The sequence below is a fragment of the Phyllostomus hastatus genome, unplaced genomic scaffold, assembly GCF_019186645.2.
Source record: "Phyllostomus hastatus isolate PE091 unplaced genomic scaffold, TTU_PhHast_1.1 phas_contig_329, whole genome shotgun sequence".
In the NCBI taxonomy this organism is placed as follows: domain Eukaryota; kingdom Metazoa; phylum Chordata; class Mammalia; order Chiroptera; family Phyllostomidae; genus Phyllostomus; species Phyllostomus hastatus.
In genome coordinates, this window is record NW_025333854.1 from 6,207,234 (window position 1) to 6,227,502 (window position 20,269).

Below are 20,269 nucleotides of genomic sequence, written 5' to 3' on the forward strand. Positions count from 1 at the left end.
CAAGGCCAGCGAACTGCACAGGATGTGGAATGAACGTGGGATCTGAAAGCACCTTCCGACTTTCGGCTGTGACTCATGCCAGCAGTAAACGCTTGATGATGTGTGACCTAGTAAGAAGAAAACGTACAACACACACTCCTCAGTCCACGCCTCAGAAAAGCCCTCCCAGCCTGGGAACGCTCCCAGCCAAACAGTTTTCCTGCTCTTTGAGGTTTAGGAAAATATGCGTGATGCCTTGGGTTGCTTTCAAGCCAGACTTTTAACATACAACATTGATAGTAACGATGATTAAGATGTTCTATTAATATCAGTTTTCAAAAGGTCTTACGTTGATTCAAATAGTAATGTGCTATTTCCAGCGTATTTCCAGGTGTCTGTTCTCCTACAGTTTTTCCTACACTTTGGCTCCTACCCCTTCTCTCTGTGGTCGTCCTACGACAAAGGCCGGTTCTCCTCCCAGCCTTGCTTCCTGGGTGTCTCTGATCAGGTGTCAGGCTCCAGGTCCCGCAGCTCCTTCGGAAGGTGCAGGAACAGAGGGTAGTGTTACCAAGGTCAGAGCGATAAGAACCACTGCCCAGCTAGAACGCCTTCGTGGCCCTTGGTCCCGCGCCCCAGAGTGAGAAACAATCACGTCCTCTCTCAGCCCCCGCGGCACGCGGTGCACGTTCCGGACCGTCTCGTCTCGTGAAGAGGGGCGCTGGGCTGGCTTTGTCTGCAGGTCCTGCTCCCCTCCCGTCTCCCTCAGCCTGGAGCCCGGGGTCCTGCGTAAAGAAAGTCTTTGGTGGGAGGGGGGACTGGATTGGGAGTAAAAAGGAGAAAACTGTATATGAACAATGATTAATAAAAAAAAAAGAAAATAAAAATGTTTAATACAAAAGAAAAAAAAAAAAGAAAGTCTTTGCTAAATGTGGGCTCAACTTGAGGTTTGGACTTGAGCATGCTGAACCGAAAACCTGAGGCAAAACAGGAGAGGTTGCCTTGGAAATGTGGATTTCCGGTTCTGTTTGATGAGATCACATTGGTACAGTGATGGTGACCTGCAGTTAATGACCTGGTTGTCCAAGAAGACAAGTAAGGACAGGGAGGAGGACTCCTGAGGGGCTGGGGGAGGGGGCAGCCGGAAGGGTCAAGGAAGAAGGTTTCAAGGAGCCACCTGTTAGTAACCACACACACCTCTAGGTTAGAGTCTGATTAGGATGTTTTAAAAGATGGTCTTATTGTAAAAGATCCTTAAGTAGTTTGAGGGAAATCTAAATCTGGTTCTTAAGCTTTCCGGGGTCCCAGACTCCTTTGAGATTCTAAGGAAATCTGTGACCCCATCCCCAGGAAAAAGGCACGCCCACATCATTTGTGTACACTCTTAAGGGGCTCATGGACCCTGGGAAAGCCCGCCCTGCCCCTCAGATTAAGAACCCCCTGGCACTAGATCTCAGAGCCCTGGCAGAAGGAGACCGCACAGACGAGAGGAAGGGTGGCGTTACGTGTGATCCTGAAACTTGAACTTAACGTATGCAGAGAGAGTAAGGACTCCAGACGGGACACGCTGCCTCACCATCTCACATTCTAGCCGGCTCCGTGAGGAGCTGCGCGTGGCTCTGAGTCCCTGCTGGCCGTTCACAGGACGCCCGCGTGCCTGTCTCGGGGCCTCTCAGCCCCCTGCGGCCTGTGCCGCTGACCCACCTGCACTCCAACGGGACAGGCACCTGGCAGGCAGGAACCTGCCCCTTCCTCCTCTCTCCCCCAGGACTCAGCACGGTGCCGGGCCCTTATCCAATAAAAGTCTGACAAAGAGGGAATGAATTAACTTACCAATTTATTGATCGCTACACATTTAGGTATGATTCAGTAGATGTAAACATCTTTACTTATAAACTAACGGCACCATCCCAGTATTTATGTGAATTCTTTCCAGAAGCTTATCTCCGTTCACATTCCCCCAAAGCCTGGGCTGCCTCCTACCGACCATCAGGGTTCCTGGCCCCGCCTCCTGTGCAGGTGACAGCCCGGTCCACATCCCACCATAAGACTGAGGACTGCTCGCAAAGCACAGAAAAAAAAAAGTCTCCCCCGACCTTGACCTTGCCACGTCCACAAGGCCGCCGCCCCGCCCAGGCACCCAGGCCTCATGCCTCCTGGAACGGGGTCTGGACTCCACGCAGCGGTCGGCGGCCGGGACTTTTTCTCTGCTTTCCCGGCTCCCCGACCCTCCTGACCCGCACCCTGTAGCTTCAGCTCCACTCAGGCCTGCGGTTTGCAGTCAGATTTTGGACTTGCTACCCTGATTAACTTCAGGCGCCCCCAGGAACCCGCCCCGTCCCCCCCCCCCCCAGTTCCCCGCAGAGGGGCCCAACACAGCTGCCAAGTGCGCTTGGATTACACACGCGACACCCACAGATTAAGTTTCCTGCGCAGAGGCTTCGAAACCGACTGCCTGGCCTTCGTGACCGGGGAGGCAGTGCATCTGGCTGGGTCAGATGCGGCAGTTTTACGGTTTCGAGAACGTTGCTGTGAGTTTGGATTGAGGAGGGACTGCAATTTTGGGGAAGACAGCCAGCCAACCGGAAAACACTGAACCTCTCCGTCCTGCCTACTCCAAAATCAAGGCCAACTAGATCACCTAAGCAAATGCAAAATAAATGAAACCGTAAAATACTAGAAAAAAAATCAGATTTTAAAAATGACCTCAGAGGAGGCCGTACAAGAAAACATTAAATTTGACTACATAAAACAATAACTTTCTGTTAGCCAAAAATATCATACACAAGTGAAAGAATTCAATGATAAACTGGTAGGGAAAGCTTCCCAATGTATGGGACAGACAAAGGACTAATCTCCTAGATAAGGAATTGTCACAAATCAATAAGAAAAATACCGATATCTTAAAAATCAAAGACCATGAGCAGACCTTTTACAGGAAGCACAAATGGCTCTATACGATACAAAAAGATGCTCAACTTCACTCACAACCAAAAAAAAATGCACAGAAAAACTACACTGAAATTAGAGTTTTTACAAACAGATTTGGAAACTACAAACAAATGGGGTCCTGCCCTGGTGGTAATGCAGAGGGTTTGGGGAACCGGAAACTCTCTCCCCTTTTCGGTTACTGAGAGTGAAAACTGGTACAACTGCCTGGCGGGCAATGTGGCTGTGGCAGCCTGTGAAATGCAAGTACCCAGAGCCTTTGCCTCGGCAATTTCACTTCGAGACTGTATTTTATGCACGCACGCATGCACAGAGGTATTCCTATTTCTAATATAAAAATGGGTCGGTAGATATTCACTGCTGCATTGTTTTGTAGCAAAAAAACCCCCTAGAAATTGTTTAATGACCCATTAGTAGGCAACCGATGAAATAAATTACTATACATAGATGAAATATGGCCTGTCCAGAAACTATCCAGCCATCACCTATGAAAAACAGAGATTTTTTTGAAGAAGATATAAGAAACATTGTACACAGAACAAGGATGCCTCAGGCCCCTTCAAAGTGGGCACCTTGGGACCTCACACAGTTCTCCTAATCACCATCAGCTGCCCTGTTGTATTTTCCTGAATCTCATCGATGGTCTGAAATCTCTTCCCTTTTAAAGGTGATTTTAGTTTTGGGAAAAGTCAGAAGTCACAGGGCACCAAATCTGGGCTGTAAGGGGGACTGAGTCACGTGGGTGATTTGATGTTTCCCCCCAAAATTCTGCACAAAACCTGATGCATGAGTGGGCGAGTTGTTGTGATGAAGTTGCCCATAGCTGCAGCCTTCTGAATCATCCAAATAGTTTATATGGAGGAATGCTCAAACTTAACACAAAATCTGATGCAGATTCGTTGCTCTACTCACTCAGTCTTTTTGAATGCGACAGCTACACAGTACACGTGCCCACTCAATGGCATCTACCACCCCCACTGACTACACAGTGAAGCTGTCATTGTTCACACATGCGCATTCCAGTCCACTGTCCTTGACCGCCAGGTTACTTTGATGTCACACAAACCATTTTATTATATTAACAATGGCTTGACTTTTTCTGGACAGACATTGTATACTATGGATTACTATGCACTTCTGAAAAAGCATGAGTGACAACATGCAAGATACACTGTGAGGAGGACAGAAGAATATACATAATGTGATCTCAGAAGTGTGAGAAAAAGGACCATATACCTAAGAAACTGGCAACAGTGATTGTATCTGGGGGCGGGGGGAGAACCATTGGACTGGGAATTGGAGTGAAAAGTGTGTTTCTCACTACTGATTTTTACATGATTTTCATCCCCCCCCCCACCACACACACACACTTGCATTTACCTTAAAGGAAGGAAACAAAAATGTGTCGCGTGTGGCCTCTCACAGAGCTGGTGCACAACAAGCTTGCTTGACCTTGGGCGATGCAGGGAAGTGAGCACGCCTGATTCTCTGATATCTAATGCATTGTTTTTTTAATGAAAAGATAATTAGGAACTCTAGTCAGAGAATATTTAACTTGCATTTATCCCTCCTTCCTTCTAAAAGCCGCCATAGGAACAGGAGGACAGAAGGTGCAAACCCACAGGACGTAGAGAAGAGAGGACATAGCGGCAGGTGAAAGCACATTTGGGGAAGGATGGAAGGCAGAATGAGCCAGTGAGATGCACCTTTCTGCACACTCAAGACTTCACACCCCAGGAGACCGAGGACCTCAAAGTGTGGAGGAACGAAGCAGACCAAAAACATGGGGGCTGTTGGGCTGTAGAGCTGTCCCTCCTCAAAGCCAGGTGGTCCCTCTCTCTGCCTCCCCCAGCCCAGCTCGGGGCGTGTCGGGAGGGCCGATCCATCCAGACTCCGGCTGTGGGAGCCTCTCGCCTGCTTTTGCCAGCAGTCCTGCACTCTGAGTTTCCAGAACGGAGGAAACCAGCATCTAATCCTCCAGGCAGGGGTTCCTCTTTCAGAGAAACTAAATAGCTCATGAGAAAAGACCTCCTGCAACCGGTATTGGGAGGTTCTCCTACACAAACACTGCCTGCCCACCTGCCGCTCAATCCTCCAGGTGCCAGGATCACCGGCACGGGGGAGCTTCCAGTCCGAGTTTAGTGCCTTCGCTTAGAATGAATGGCCAGTTGAGATGCACAGACCCCTGAGCGAAGGCTCCCAGATGAGAGAAAGAAACCGCACGCAACCAAAATAACAACAACAATGCAGGGAGCAGAGACAATGATGAGACAGTGTATCCAGAAAACCAGAACAAAAAGAGCTGTCTGGGAAATTGAAATGAAAGAATTTGTTGAAGAGTTGTAAAAAAAAAAAGTCTAGAAGAGATAAACAATAGAGGAAAAGCAAAGAAAACCAGGAAATCAATCCAGAAAGTCCGACACTGAATTATCAGGGTTTGACACTAGTGTGACACGACCATCCTCCCCATGAAGCGAGACACGTGCTTTCCATTGTACTTGAATTGCCAACAAGTCTCAGAAACTTCAAAAATAGTAATAAGTGGAGAAAAATTCTGCGCTCTCACATATTCCAACAGAATTAGAAAGTAGATGAAAAAATTCTTAACGGGAAAGAGAAGTCCTGTTTGGGTGCATAAATACTCATTTTTATTCTGCAAAACATTTTTTTTTCCCTAAAGATTTTTCTTGGATGCCTGGAAATAGAAACCCTCATTATGGGTTGTGAGGTTACTATAAAAAGGTTGTTTGGATGATGTCCTAGCTACATCATGCTGAAAAGTAAGCAAGTAACGGAAATCACGACATAGCTAATTGCAGATGAAACCCCTCTTTCTTAGACGCGAGTGGGATTTCTTGTCACTGCCTTCTGCCCTTTTGATTCTGACCAGTGTTTCCGGACAGTAATGAGAGCGTAGGAACCCAACCAGTCCAAACCACGGAGTCCCGTCACCGTAGATCAAAACCTCAAGTGGAGGCAAACTGGTCCTTAATTATTAACTCGCTGTTGCTGCACAGCAATGCATTAAATAAGATGAAAGAACCCAGAGCTTGCTTGGTAATTTATTTTCTTGACTTGCAACCCGCTGCGAAAATAATATCAAAGAAAACCACCTCGGCTTTGTTCTCTTTGTCTGAGTTTAAATTACAAAACTTCTGGGCCAGGCTGTCGGGCAACCCGGCAGAAGAATGGAATGGCAGCCAAGTTCTCCGCAGTGGTGCGTCCTCAGGGGGAGTTATTAGCAAACACGCTTCATTTGGAAATCACTTGTTGCCATTTAAAAACCATCCAGGGGTGTCCAACCCGTGGCCTGCCTGCGCCCCAAGATGGCTATAAATGTGGCCCGACACCAATTGTAAATTTACTTAAAACCTTTTTTTTTTGGCTCATCCGTTTTCATTAGTGTGTGTGTGTTTAATGTGCAGCCCAAGACAGCTGGTCTCTTTCCAGTGCGGCCCAGAGACGCCAGAAGTTGGACGCCCCTTGTACCACCTCAGCTTTGGCCTTTGGCTCCTCCATCCTCGCCCCACGTGTCCAGGTCCCACAGGTGGAGGTCCCACCTGGGACCCTTGAAGCAAATGGAAAACCAGTGTGAACTGGATGTGGCCTCCAGGTGGACAGCAGCGCTGTCCCTTGGTGCTGCCTCTTGTCCCTCCTGACCTCACAGGCTACTTTCTTGGCCACCCAGCCCGGGTCTCCCTCATTCCGTTGACCACCCACAGGTGTCCCGCCCCGTGGGATGGGTTGACACGGGCTCTTTCCGCACGGAGTTCTACCACGCTTGAGGCTCCCTGGACCGACGAGGTCACAGGCCCTCTGTCGAAATGGGCCAGCAGGCTTTCTGTGGGGTGCAGCCAGGCCCTGGGTGGCCCTGTTGAGGCAGCCCGGGCCCCACTCCAGCCAGGCGGCTGCACTCCAGTGCAGGCTTACTTCTTCCAGGCCTTGTAATTCCTCAAAAGCAACTGGAAATCAAGAAATTGTTGGTGAGCCCTTCTAATTTTTCAATAAGGGATTACATATTTTTTAAACATTTTGTGGCCCAGTGCACTGAACCGTCAGGCCAGATTTGGCCTTCAGATTGCCAATCTGCAGACTCCGCTCCCGGCTTTATTGATACGTCATCCAAAAAAGGAGGGAGGGCGGGCCATAGGCCCACAGTCTAGGTCTGGGAAGGTGCCCACTGCACCTCTCTTAGGTGTGTGCCTGCTCCCTCGCAGCGCGTGGTGTTCGAAACGCACAGAAGCACACAGACGGAATCTTCTCTTTGTTTGTTCCAGTGTGCTCTGAGTTTATTTAGCCATCCAATTAATGCTCACAGAACACCTTTTTGTCCTTGGCATTTTTCTTACAGCTCTGACCTCAGAGTTAGACAGAAGTGATCAAATACTCCAACTGTCAGTTAAGTATCTGTAAGAATTTGGGTCCCAAGAGGAAGATTGGAAAAACAACACGGCAGAAGATTGGATGAGTTTAACTCCCAGATGTAGTCAACTGGGTGGAAGCTGCCCAGCTCTGTGAGGTCTAGCACGACACAGTAGTTTCTTGGGGATTCAGAGTGTTTTAACATTGGGAAGATTTGGCATTAGGAACACAAGTATTATGCCCTGGCTGGTGTAGCTCAGTGGATTGAGCTTGGGCTGCGAACCGAAGCATCGCAGGTTTGATTCCCAGTCAGGGCATATGCCTGGGTTGCAGGACACAGCCCCCAGCAACCGCACATTGATATTTCTCTCTCTCTCCCTTTCTCCCTCCCTTCCCTCTCTAAAAATAAATAAATAAATTCTTTAAAAAAAAAGAACACAAGTATTAAAGAGACTTAAATTCCATAGTATTAATATTTTGTTTTGATGAGCCTGTAAAAATGGATATTTTATATACTTGTAATGTGAAGAAAATTAGGTATAGTAGAGAAACAAAATAGTTCTCTGATTCTAATTAAAAATGAAGACTTGAACAACTGATTTAGACTTATGATTTTAAGTTGAAATTTTATTGTCTATAAATAGCATTGGAATGCATTTAAGGGAACCTAAGGTCTACCCTGTTTATATGTTTAAATCATTATATTTATAAGAGTTGCTAGTATTTTGGAAGTGATTTTGTTAACCAAAGTACTTTAAAAAGAAATGAATAACTTATAAATGGAGTTTAAAATGCTAAAAAGTTTTGTTTTAAATGAAGTCAAGCATTAATCTTTGAAAATGGTTAGTCTGGACTGTGCTTCAAAATAGCCAGGAGTAGAGGGAATGCTGGGAATTTCCATGAAACAAGGCTGACCTTTTCCACTGAGTCAATAATCTTTGATGCTGGGTGGTGAGCACATGGAGGTTTATACTATAACATTCTTTGCACCATTTTTGTATTTGCTTAAAATTTTCTATAATGCAATTTAAAAAATGCTTGTTAAAATTTACTAGACCGAAAAATACAGTACTTGTGATTTTAAAATGCAAGTATTTTACAACAGGCAAGAGTGCCTGATGAATAGATGGATGGATGCATAAATGAATGGATGAAGAACAGGTTGGCCTGAGAGGTGAGCTTAAAACAAAGAACAAAAACTAAGACTGACTCCAGTTAGGAAATTGCCCCTGTTTTGTTTTGTTTGTTCGTTTGTTTTGTTGTTTAGATTCCGCATACAAGAGAAATCAAAACAGAAACATAGATCAGGGAACAAACTGGCAGCTGCCGGGTGGGGGGGTGGGGCTGGGTGAAACAGGCGGAGGGGAGTGAGAGGTGCGAGTGCGGGTTACAGAGCGGCCGGGGATGCAGCGGAGCACGGGGAAGCGACTCCATCGCGCCGCGCTACGACCGGGTCGGCTGGTGGACACACGTACCGCGGTCACTTCGTAAGGTACTCAATGTCTAATCACTACGTTGTACACCTCCAGGAACTAATACAATATTGTGTGTCAACTATAATGTATCTTTTTTTTTTCTTTAGCAATAAGCACGCCCAAGATAAACCTCACTGGCTACGATGATGCCACTGTGCAAAGCTCAACTATAATTTAAAAATAAAAAATTTTTAAAAGTCGCTCTTTTAGCCCTGGCTGGCGTAGCTCAGTGGATTGAGTGCGGGCTGCGAACCAAAGTGTCGCAGGTTCGATTCCCAGTCAGGGCACATGCCTGGGTTGCAGGCCGTGACCCCCAGCAACTGCACATTGATGTTTCTCTCTCTCTATCTCCCTCCCTTCCCTCTCTAAAAAAGTAAATAAATAAAAATTTTTTAAAAAGTTGCTCTTTTTAAAAGATGTCTTGACCATTAGCTCCATGAGGGTGGAGACGGGGGATTTAAGTAAACTTGACAAAACACAAAACATGAGGCATTTCAAACATGTGGGGAGGAGAACGGAGTCACGTTCCCATAGAGACATGGCAGAAGCTCAGGCGCTTCCCCCACAAAGATTTTAATCTCAGTTGTAATTCACTTCCAAACACCAGTCTTCTCATCTTCTCTGAGGGACTGCGCCCGCCTCCAGACCAACAGGGACCGACGCTGAGATGCTGGGTGGAGTCCCGGAGCGAATGGCATGCAGGTGGCCCGGAGCAGGAAAGCTGAACGGTTCTTCCTCGGACGTAACTGATTCAGAAAGCACCCTGCGGGAACCGTCTTGCCTATTTGCAGCTCATGGTTTATTTTGAGATTGAAACTATCTGCAAGTCAAAGCAGAAACTGCTCTTTTGCTGCCTCGTAACTTTCTGCAACTCCAGCGCCACGTGCGTTCACGAAGAACAACATCTGAGCGACCGCTCGGGGGGGACATTAGAAAAGACGTTCTTTTCACCGGAGCAGAACCCAAGACAGTCTTACAGCGGCAGGCTGGAGGCCACGGTCATGGCTGTGGGGCAGGAAAACCGTGCTGCAGAACAAACACTCTTCCCTTTACACCATGGAAAGTTCGAGTGGAACTTGGAACCTGTGTCCAGAGCTTCTCGTGCCCCCTAAGGGATCCCTTCTTGCAGGAGAGGCGACACCCCTGAGAGTTCTTAAGTGTCGGCCCAGCAGTGGAGGGACTTGAGGGGGAAGGGGGTGGCAGGGGACAGGAGAGAAGTTATTCCACGTGAAAAAGGGGGCAAGTGTCGGCATGCAATAGCACCGTGGACTAGCAGAATGGAGATGATTTATAAAAGGATTTTCATAGATATGGACATTTACTATGCAATAGAGTTGGCATTTCCAACCACTGGCAAGAGACAGATGATTCTTTAGACCACACTTGCCAGCACCGAACCAAGAGGCAGCTTAGGTAGGCCTTAGCTCTCCCGCCACCTCGAATTCTCTGTCAGAGCCCCTCCTTTGATACAGATAATTCACGCTACCTTAAATCGATGCCAGGTGCCGTGTGAACAAACAGAGGTGCACACTTTTCCCGTAGCATTACTGTCCCAGAACCCACCCATGCAGAAATTCTGGAGTCACTCCTGGGTGTCGGCACACGCGCATATGTATGCCTGTGTTTGCTTGTATATTCATGCAGAAAGGTCTGGAAGAACAGATCCTCGATGATACTCGGCAGGGGGTGCAGAGTGGGGTTCAGGTGGGAGTCACCTCCCTTACCTGTTCTTTCTTCTACAGCAGTTTCTCAGACTTGACGGCATGAATATCACCAGGGAGCTTTTAAAAAAATGCCCTGCCTCCAGAGATTACCATTGAGTTGGTTTGGGGGCGGGGGTGTTTTTTGGTCTTTTTTTTTTTTAAGTTTCCCAGGTGACTGTGTTGTGTAGCCAGGTCGGAAAACCACTATTCTAGAGCATAAAAGTTTTAGCTGGGCACAAGGCTATCCAACCGCTGTATTCCCCAGGCTCTTTTCCTAGTTAGCTTCAGCCGTGGGTCTGAGCTCCGGTCACGGGCTGTGAGCCAAAACGATAAATGCAACTTTCAGGTCGTGCCCTTGAAGGAAAGAAGCGTGCCCTCCGCCTCTTCTTGCTTCCTGTTCTCGCCATCAGGAGCAGAGACACCGCCCACCTGTGAATGGAAGCAGCCGCCTGAGACGGAGATGGAAGCGTGAATGCCAAGGGGCAGAGCCAGGAGAGGGGAGCAGCCTGCACCCCATTAGGTCACAGCCGCCAACCAGGTCAGCCCTGGATCGCTGACTTGTGTTATGATGCGACAGAAGGAGATTCTACCCTTTGTAAGCTCCTGTTGTTGCGACCTTTTTACAGCAACCTAACATTTGCGCAGCACAGCGTTATACAATGCTTATACTGTTCACATCATGAACTTTTACTTCGTATGTTTATGTCTTATAACACGTATAATAACTTTAAAAATTAGAAACGTGTGGATAGACACACAGATAGATGGACAGAAGAAAGTGCACAGGTCAAGGATAGAATAACAATTGATTAGCAATTGAGGAGACTTCAGATTTTGGTTTTCTGATATCAAAATATTTCAAGTTATTTATACCTTCATACAAAGCAAATTCACAAACACTTACTGAGGACTGGCCAAATGAAAGAAACGAAAGTGATACAAATGAATATATCATTGTTTTGCAAAGTACCATATTTACGTAATTTACTTACGAGGAAAAAGTTATTTTCAACAGACTATACCATTCCTCCTTTTCGAGTAATATTGTTAATCTAAATTGGTTTGAAGTTTTGTTTGTATTTAACTTGGTAAAATTTGTTTTGCTTTATAGATGTATACAAGCAACAAGGAAAAACAATTTAAATGAAGTTTTATATTTGTACATTTTTAGTATCTGTAATGAAGACTTTATATTTGTGTATAATAAAATAATTTCAGTCCTATCCATTCAGAAAGTTGTGATAATTCTATTCCTTTAAAAGTTATTGGTGGCCCTGGCTGGCGTAGCTCAGTGGATTGAGCGCAGGCTGCGAACCAAAGCGTCTCAGGTTCGATTCCCAGTCAGGGCACATGCCTGGGTTGCAGGCCACAGCCCCCAGCAACCGCACATTGATGTTTCTCTCTCTCTCTTTCTCCCTCCCTTCCCTAAAAATAAATAAATAAAATCTAAAAAAAAAAGTTGTTGGTATACAACAGAACTTTGAGAAACGCTGCTTTTCAGAGAGATTCTCCCTAATGAAACCACTGAATGGGGTGTGGGATAAGGACGGTGCAGAGCCAGAAGGAGGCTGGAGTCGACCTTCCCACCAGATGTCTGTGTGGCCCGAAGCAAGCTCCTCCCCCTCTCTGTTGGACAGCACGACGTCTAAAGATCTCACCAGCCCTGGCCTCTGAGATTCTCTGTTTGACAATACAGGGTGGATTCCAAAACATTTGGGGGTGGGGGGTGGGCACCTCCTCCGGAAGCTCAAGTGTCACATTGCCCCCTCCTGGACCTTTGCAGTGTTTATGTGGATGAGGTCGTTAAAAACCCACGGCCTCCAAGGACAAGCTGAAATGTTACAGCCTAGGGCTTTCCCCCTCGCCAACAATTTAGAAAGCCAGATCTGAGGTTTCCTGACAGAAGTATTAGAAGGCGATCTATGTCTCATGATCTGACTCTTTGTATTTTTTTCTGATTTGTGTGCATCGAGCCCCTTCGTGGTAAAAAAGCTAGAGGACACTCCTATTCATGATCAATTGATTCTCACTCCCCATCACCACCATCACTCATTCATTTGACAAACATTCATTCAACACCTATCATGTGCCATCAACTCCCTCTTCACTTGACGAGTTTGTTGAGGGCCCACTCAGCATCCCGGACACTCCTGTGCGTGCCCGGCTTGAAGGAGGCGATTGGCTCCTGAGATGAGAACAGCAGGTGCCCTGGCGGCTGGGTGGAAGGGGGCAGGGGCTGAGCAGCACAGGCTGGCAGTTACAGAACAGTCATGGGAATGCAGAGTGCAGCAGGGGAAACAGAGTCAATCATAGCGTGATTAACTACGTGTGGTGCTGGGGGGGACTGGAAGTATGGGGGCGGGGAACACTCTGTAAAGCATGTGATTGTCTAACCTCCATGCTGTACTTCTGAAACTGAAACAAAATAATACTGAATGTTAAAAAAAAGAATAGTGGGTATCCATCCATGTTCGATGTCTGAAGTGTGTTCTAGGTTTTTACTGAGAAAACTGACTAGAAAGGACCTGCTGTCCTGCAGTAACACAAGTCTTGATTGCACGAGTGAATTGTGTGCGAGGCTCACACACCGTGCACGTGGGGCAGGAATGTGGAGAGCTTCCTGCATTCAGCGAAGGAAATCAACATTCAGCCTCTCTACTTTAGCTGTCTAAAGGTTTGTTTCTTCAGCCTCAAGAAGAGTCTTTCTGCTTCTCAAAACAGCCTTCAATCCGTGGTTCAAATGGCCCCTCCATTTCCGTTGGTCCCATCGCCTCTGGAGCTTCTGATTTCTGAGCCCTCTGACCTGCCACAGCGCTGGTATCTCAGGCGCGAGTTCACTCACATCAACCTAATTCGACAGAAAAGAAACGGTTTTCCCTTCCTCAGCATTATCCACCCAGGGGCTTCCTCGGCCCCGGTGACCGCTGGGGTGGAGCTGGTTTTACAAAGGTAGAGCGCAGCTCTTCATCGCGGTAACCATTTCACAAAATGAAACAAATGTAAAAAAAAAAAGCGTGGTCGCTTCTTCATGGCTCAAGCTCTAAACTCAATACATGCGTACATACACTGAGAAGATGCTTAGGTGGCCAGGGAAATGGGAAACCTAATACTTTATTGAAATTTAATGGATAATCTCAATGAACGATTCTGGTCTTTTAAAAGTAATTATTATTATGTTCATAATAATAGTCCATATCATGGGGTAGGCACTATTCTCGGTGCTTTAGGTGTGTTAACCATTTAATCCTTACAAGAACTCCGGGAGGCAGGTGCCCATAACTCGCATTTACAGAAAAGGAGCTGTACTGAGCAGCAGGAGGTCAGGCGACTCGCCGGCGGTGGGGGGGGTCAGGTCCGGGCAGGGAGGCTCCGGTCTTGAGCCTCTCCGCCAACACAGCGGGCTGTGTAATTATCTCCAGACTATTTGTTCAACAATGAAGTGATATTTTCATGTCTGGGATATGGCATTTGGCATAAGGAAGGCTGAACCCTTGGCGCTGTGCATCTCTAGCCTAGTACAAAGCAGGCTGCCCACCAATGCTGTGGGTGAGGGGGTCAGAGCAGACCGTCCCAGCTCGCTCTCAGCTGCCTCAGTTGATCACCACTAGTTCTCACTGTCTAACCCCCACCCCACGAACTCGGTTAGCGCTAAATCTCTCCTGTCTTCTCTCTGCTCGGACCTAACCAGCCTGTGCTTCCCACCCCTCGTGGGCTGGGCATCCTGCCCGGATCCCGCAGGGCGAGCCGACAGTCCAGCGGGGGTGGGGGCACCAGGCGAGAACCCCAGAGGAAGCACCGGCACAGAGACACGGACCCGAGAAGAAGCAGAGGGTGTGTCCATTTGGGGGGCACAGGGGCTTCTAAGACAGACGCTCTCCTGCTTCGTCCTCCAAGATCGGCACCAGCCACGGGAGGCTCCGGTCATTCATTCAGTGCTTGCTGAACGTCCACTATCTGCCATCACGTACCGCTCCCTCAACACCACCACGACTCACACAACCTTATTCTCTTAGTCTCTTCATTATTCACTGCCACATCGCATCGGGACTCCCCCTCTGGGAGTTCACTTACCATCTGTGTGCCGCTCATTATTCACTTAGTCACATACTAAGTGAGCGCCTCCTGTGGGACAGACACCGTCCTGTCGCTGGGGCGCCGGGGACGCGATGCGGAGCAGTGCAGAGAACAGTCTACACTCACGGGGCTTATAATGGCCCAGGTCTCTCTGTACTTGCTGTCCTTTCCTCTCTCGTCTTCTTCGAAAGACGTGTAAGTCAGAGCTATAAGCCAGAGTTGTAAACAATATGTTGTATTTTTAATGTACAGAGATGTTATAAGAATAATAGCACAAGTAAAGGGGGGGGAGACAATGGAGCTGTAAAAGAATAAACTTTCTAGATCCCATTGGAATTCAGTTAGTGTACATCTCAGCTAGGTTCTGATAAGTTAAAATGTGTACTTTAAACCTTAGAGCAACTGCTCAGAAAATAAGTAGACATATATGGTTAAAAAATAATGGGAGGGCTATCCACATGCAGAAGAATGCAGTCAGACCCCTACCCCACACCACAGACAAAGGTTAACGCAACATGCATCAGAGACCCAGATGTAAGAACTCGAACTATAAGCCCTTAGAAGAAATCACAGGCATAAATCTGGACATTGGGCTAGGCAGTGACTTCTTAGGTGTGACAGCAAAAGCACAAGCAACCAAAACCACCAATAGACTGGACGTCACCAACTTAAAAATGTTTGTGCTCCAGAGGACACCCTCCAGAAAGCGAAAATACAATCCACAGTACGGGAAAACCTTTCTGCAAATCATGTGTCTGACGAGGGACTTGTGTCTAGAATCTGTAAATAAAGCCACTCACGAGAAAAAGATAACCCAACTTAAAGTGGGCAAAGAATCGGAATAGACATTTCCCCAAAGGAAAGATGCAAACGACCGATAAGCAAGTGAGAAGACGCTCCACGCCGTGTGCCGTCAGGGAACGCAAACCCCCGTGACGTCGCACTGCACGCCCACTAGGAGGGCCAGCACAGGAAAGACAGACGGCCGCCGGAGTTCGCCGGGCCGCGGAGAAACGGGGTCCCCCTCCGCTGCGGGTGGGAGTGTCCAATGGGGCGGCACCTTGAGAACCGATCTGCCAGAGTTTTAAATAGCCGAATCGAGTTCTCAAATAACCCGGCAATTTCACTCCTAGGTGCACACCTAAGGGCAATGAAACACACGTCAACTCAAAAACTCAGCATAATTCCTAACAGCCAAAGAGTAGAAACAGCCCGAATATCCACCAGCTGATGCATGGGGTCAGTGAAATGTGGTAATTCATACAATGCATTAATAAAAAGAAATGAGGTACTGATAGACACTACAACGTGGACAAACTTCGAAAACATTATGCTAAGTCCAAGCAACTAGTCACACAAGGCTGCATATTGTATGACTCCATTTGTGTGAAAGGTTCAGAATAGGCAAATCTATGTAAACGGAAAGCGGATTAGTGGTCGACCGGGGTTAGAAGCCGTGCATCTGGGAATGCCAGCAGGGCAGAATACAGCATCTCTTTTCAGCGACGTGAACATATCCTAAAATCGACTATGGTGAGGTGTGTACAACTCTGTGAATATGCAAAAAGCCATTGGATTGTATACTTTAAATGAGCGAAGTGTATGGTGTTTTAATCATGCCTCCATAAAGCTATTAAAACGCATTTAAAATAATTAAAGGAATTAAAATGTAACACTAGAAAATAGTCCCTGAACGTGAAGCACCCAGCTAACGGCCTCCAAATCTTTTTCCTTAGTCATGATTTTGAATGAAATGGAACCTAAAATTCTGCATCACTCGTGTTCCTCTGCTTCTAGTCACATCTCCGGAGGCTCGCCTCTTTCATCCACGCTCCGTGCTTGACGGCCGTCTCCTGCTTTGGCCTTTCATTTGGGTCTCGCCTCCTGGTCTGTGCCAGGCTGTCTAAAACGACCAGGACACTCACACAGTCACGGAGAGCCAGAAACAGAGGACCCTCCAGCTCCCCTCCTACCTCTTCGCCCCGTGCACTGGGAGACAGGGGCCCGGGGAGGCTGCAGGACTTGTCCTTGGTTCCCACAGTCCTTCGTCCTCCCTCACCTCCTCCAGAAAGCCTGTGTTCATTAAGGGCCAGCCTTTCTGCCCAATGTCCGATACCTTCATGGCATCAATTAAAGGTACCAAATGCACTGGTCTGAAGACAGTATTCACCTCCCAACTCAACTCTTGCATCCCAGAGGGGGAAAAGCAGCCCTTTCACCTCCACCACCGCCTCGGGCGTCTCAGCTACTTCAGTTTTTCTCCTGTTGTTGCAAACAATTCAAAATGCACAGGAGGCTGGCTTAGTACCAGCCAGGAGCAGACAGGGGATGGACTCCCTGGTTCCCAGTAAGGACATTCCCTCCACGCGCCTCCCAGGAAACCACTCCTCGGGTCTTCAGAAAAAAAAAAGAACAATTTAGTTCATATAAAATAAAGCACCTCTGTACTTTTAAACGCTCTCAGGAAAGAAAATGGCAACAAAGGGTATTGACTTTTCTTTGTGGGTTTATACCTACAGGTGTACCAGGATCAAAGAGCTGTTTTCTTTTTTAATCCGTAAATACTGGCAGAAAACGAACTCCTTCTAGACTGTACATGAAGAGAAAATACATCGAAACCCAACTGGCCTTCCACCCAAAGGGAGCCTGGTAAATACCGACACAAATCCCTCAGAGAACAGGAGTCTTGGACTCACGGTCCCGCGGTCCCACCGCCCCGGGAAAACCAAAGACACGGCTCTTCTGGAGAAGAGACTGGGCCTTCCTGAGTCTGCCTGTGCCTCTACTGCTCCGAGACTGCTGGGCGTCTGCACGGATGACCTTTGTGACCGACGTGAACGGCAAATGTCGTTAGAGTCCCCTTCTTCCCCAGCGCGGGGCCCATCTGGTCTGGGGCTGATGGCAGATGTGATGACAGGGAGCTGGGGAGGCAGCTAAGTGCTGTCCGCGGGGAGCCGGGAGGCTCCGGGGGCTAGTTCGGAGAACGACACACTGTTCTTCTGTGCGGCTCGCTAATTGACCTGGTGCTTCTGGCCGGAAAAAAAAACTCCCCCAGGGAGGCAAGTGAAAGTCGGGGATGAGCTGCCTTATCTTACAGAGCCGTTCCTGAGCACAGCTTGAGCTCTAGAGACCGGAGATTTCTTCAGTGCACAAAACTGCAGGAAGATCACAGACCGAACACGCGAAGATTCAGAAGTACGCATCCAGGAGCTTCTGCTGTGACTCTCGGCCCACGCGCCTCCTCCCACCCTGCCCGTACTCCTTCAGTTTGAACCGATGAGTTATCTATCATTGTAAAGATAAAGGGGGTCTGGGGAACCGACCGCGAGCTCTCCGAAGTGGGCACACTTCCGAGAACTTCGTAACAGTCGTCATTCATTTACGTGGAGATCTATGCATGCATACGGGAAGGTACCTGCCAAGCGCAGGAAAGTTCTGGATGCCTGCGTGCCAACTGCTGCTGCCAGGGAGGAGGGAGTGAGGCTGGAGTGGAGGTGACGAATTCAAGGAGCTCTCTCACGTGTTACCCACGTGCTTCTGCATGTGCTTTGGTTGTTGCTATTTTGACTATTTGTAATTGCAGCAGAGATTCTGGGGGGCTTAAGAGCTAAAAATATACATTTTTCTCCACCCGTCTCTGGGGAACGTGGCCTGTCTCTGATGACCGTGTGTGTAAGTGCGACTCGGCCCCGATACAATAAACTGGCCCACCCTCCCCAGACGGTCTAGCCCAGCCCTCTAAAGCGGAGGCTTCCCAAAGCTTTGGATCCAGAGACAGGGGGTGGCGTGGAGAGAAACGAAACTGGGCACCATATACATCAAGGGGTTGAAAGGTGGCACAGCTGCCCTCGGACCAGGGACTATGCCCCCAGGCAGAGGTGGGCACTCGAATCGGAGAGGGGGGTGAAGGGCCTGGGTGCTTGTGCCGCTCCCACCCCTGCCCTCCTCGGGGGGCCTGGGAGAGCGCGAGGAGGGAGCTGGAGCTGCGTCTGAGACTGTCTGCGACACACCCTGAAGTCGTTTGTGCGTTTATCTTGACGTCGGCGCTTTGGGACTCCTGAAGGGAACAGTGTGAACACAGGGCCCAGGACCATGGGGACAGTGCTCTCCCTGGCTGTGTCCTTGATGCCCCGGAATATTCAGGAAAAATCTAAACCCCAGCAACACATTTGGCTGCTGACTGGAATCTGTCCCCAGGCAGATCTGGGGACTGGGGTGGGTTAATTGCTTGTGACTTGGGATGAAGCCGTTTCTCTATCAGGGGGCCTCTCCTCCTCCTGTCGGCGAGCCAGAGCCACCGGTCCCCGAGTGAGTAGGGGCCTGGGAGGCTTTTCAAGGAGGAGCCACTGTTCAGGGAAAGACAAGGGATGGGAGAAGAGAACGGGGTGCCCGCTGAGCCCGCCCTCGGGAGCCAGGGTGCACCGGAACCTCCAGACACCACTGTGCTGAGGGCGGCCAAGTCAGAGGCTACGTCTGGGAGGGATTTCTTGGGGCCCAGGCGAGGGCGTTTTAAAGTGCCTGTTAAAGCCCGGACTAGCCCTGGCTGGCATAGCTCAGTGGAATGAGCGCGGGCTGCAAACCAAAGCGTCGCAGGTTCGATTCCCAGTCAGGGTACATGCCCAGGTTGCAGGCCATGACCCCCAGCAACCGCACATTGATGTTTCTCTCCCTCCCTTCTCTCTCTAAAAATAAATAAATAAAATCTTAAAAAAAAAAAAAAGCCCGGACTAAGCGCAGAGGAGGCTGGAGGCCGGGCAGGAACAGGGAGCAGTCGAGACCCAAAGGCAGAGCCACCACCATGACCAAGTCAGGCATCCAGGCCCCACCCCAGGCTTCTTGGTGCCCTCGCCTCTCCCTGTCGGTCCTCCCCCTTCAACACCACCCCATCCTTTACCCACAATCCCTAGGTCTGCCAGGCAGGGCCGGCTCCCACAACAGGCACAATGCACATGTTCCAGAGCATCGGCACCAAGGGCACCAAGGAGGAGGCGAGAGAAGTGTCAAATATTTTGATATTTGATTTTTTTTTTTCAGTGCATTTAAACAGCCATTATAGGGAAAATCAGAACTCGGGTTTTACTGGACTTCTTCTCCGGTGAGCTTTGCTGAAATACTGAACTGCGCGCGGGGGGCCGATGAGCAGCGCCGGTCTGAGCCCCCCTGTACCTGGTGGGCCGAAACAGCCTTCTCACGGGGGTCCCACCTCCTGGCCTGCCCCGCTCACCTTCAGTCTCCAGAAAACCGCCTGCAGGGTCTTCCTTAAAAAAACCCTTCATTAAAGTGACTATAGGATAAAATTCAGTCTCCAGGACGTGGTCTAGAAAGTTCTTCAATACCCGGTACTTGATTTTATTTTTAGTTTTATCTCCACTGCCTCTGTTTCCTCCCCTCCAGCTGGGGCTCAGGACGTGCTGCCCCAAACCATGGCACTTGGGGTGTATTGTTTGAAGCAGGAGGGTAACTCAAACTTCCTTCTCCCCTCGCGCACCTCCACTGAATCGTGTTATGAAACTGTCGGGTGAGGGGTGCCCTCCCTGTACCTGGAGGAAAGGAGGGAGCAGCCTCATCCCCAAAGACAGGGACATGAGGAAGAGTCCTCACACCCAGGCCCTGCCGAGGTCCCGCAGCCTGCTGCGCTGATCTCCCCCTCTCTGGCCCAGCGTGCCCCTCCACGACGCTCCACCAAACCTGAGCCAGACACGCGTGGCTGCTTCCTCAGGGCGTCACTCC

At 48.8% G+C, this 20,269-nt stretch overlaps 1 protein-coding gene across 2 annotated transcripts in view; it reads right to left on the minus strand.

Moving 5' to 3' along the window:
• Window positions 1-20,269, minus strand: part of NIM1K (NIM1 serine/threonine protein kinase) — a 43,876-nt gene that overhangs the window by 13,192 nt on the left and 10,415 nt on the right. Inside the window, exon 1 of one of the 2 annotated variants that reach the window (XM_045839926.1) lies at window positions 413-482. The exons of the other annotated variant lie outside the window; for it this stretch is intronic. The gene's annotated coding sequence lies outside the window, so the exon portion shown is untranslated. Of the gene's footprint in view, window positions 1-412; window positions 483-20,269 lie in introns of those variants that run through there. 2 annotated transcript variants of the gene reach the window in all.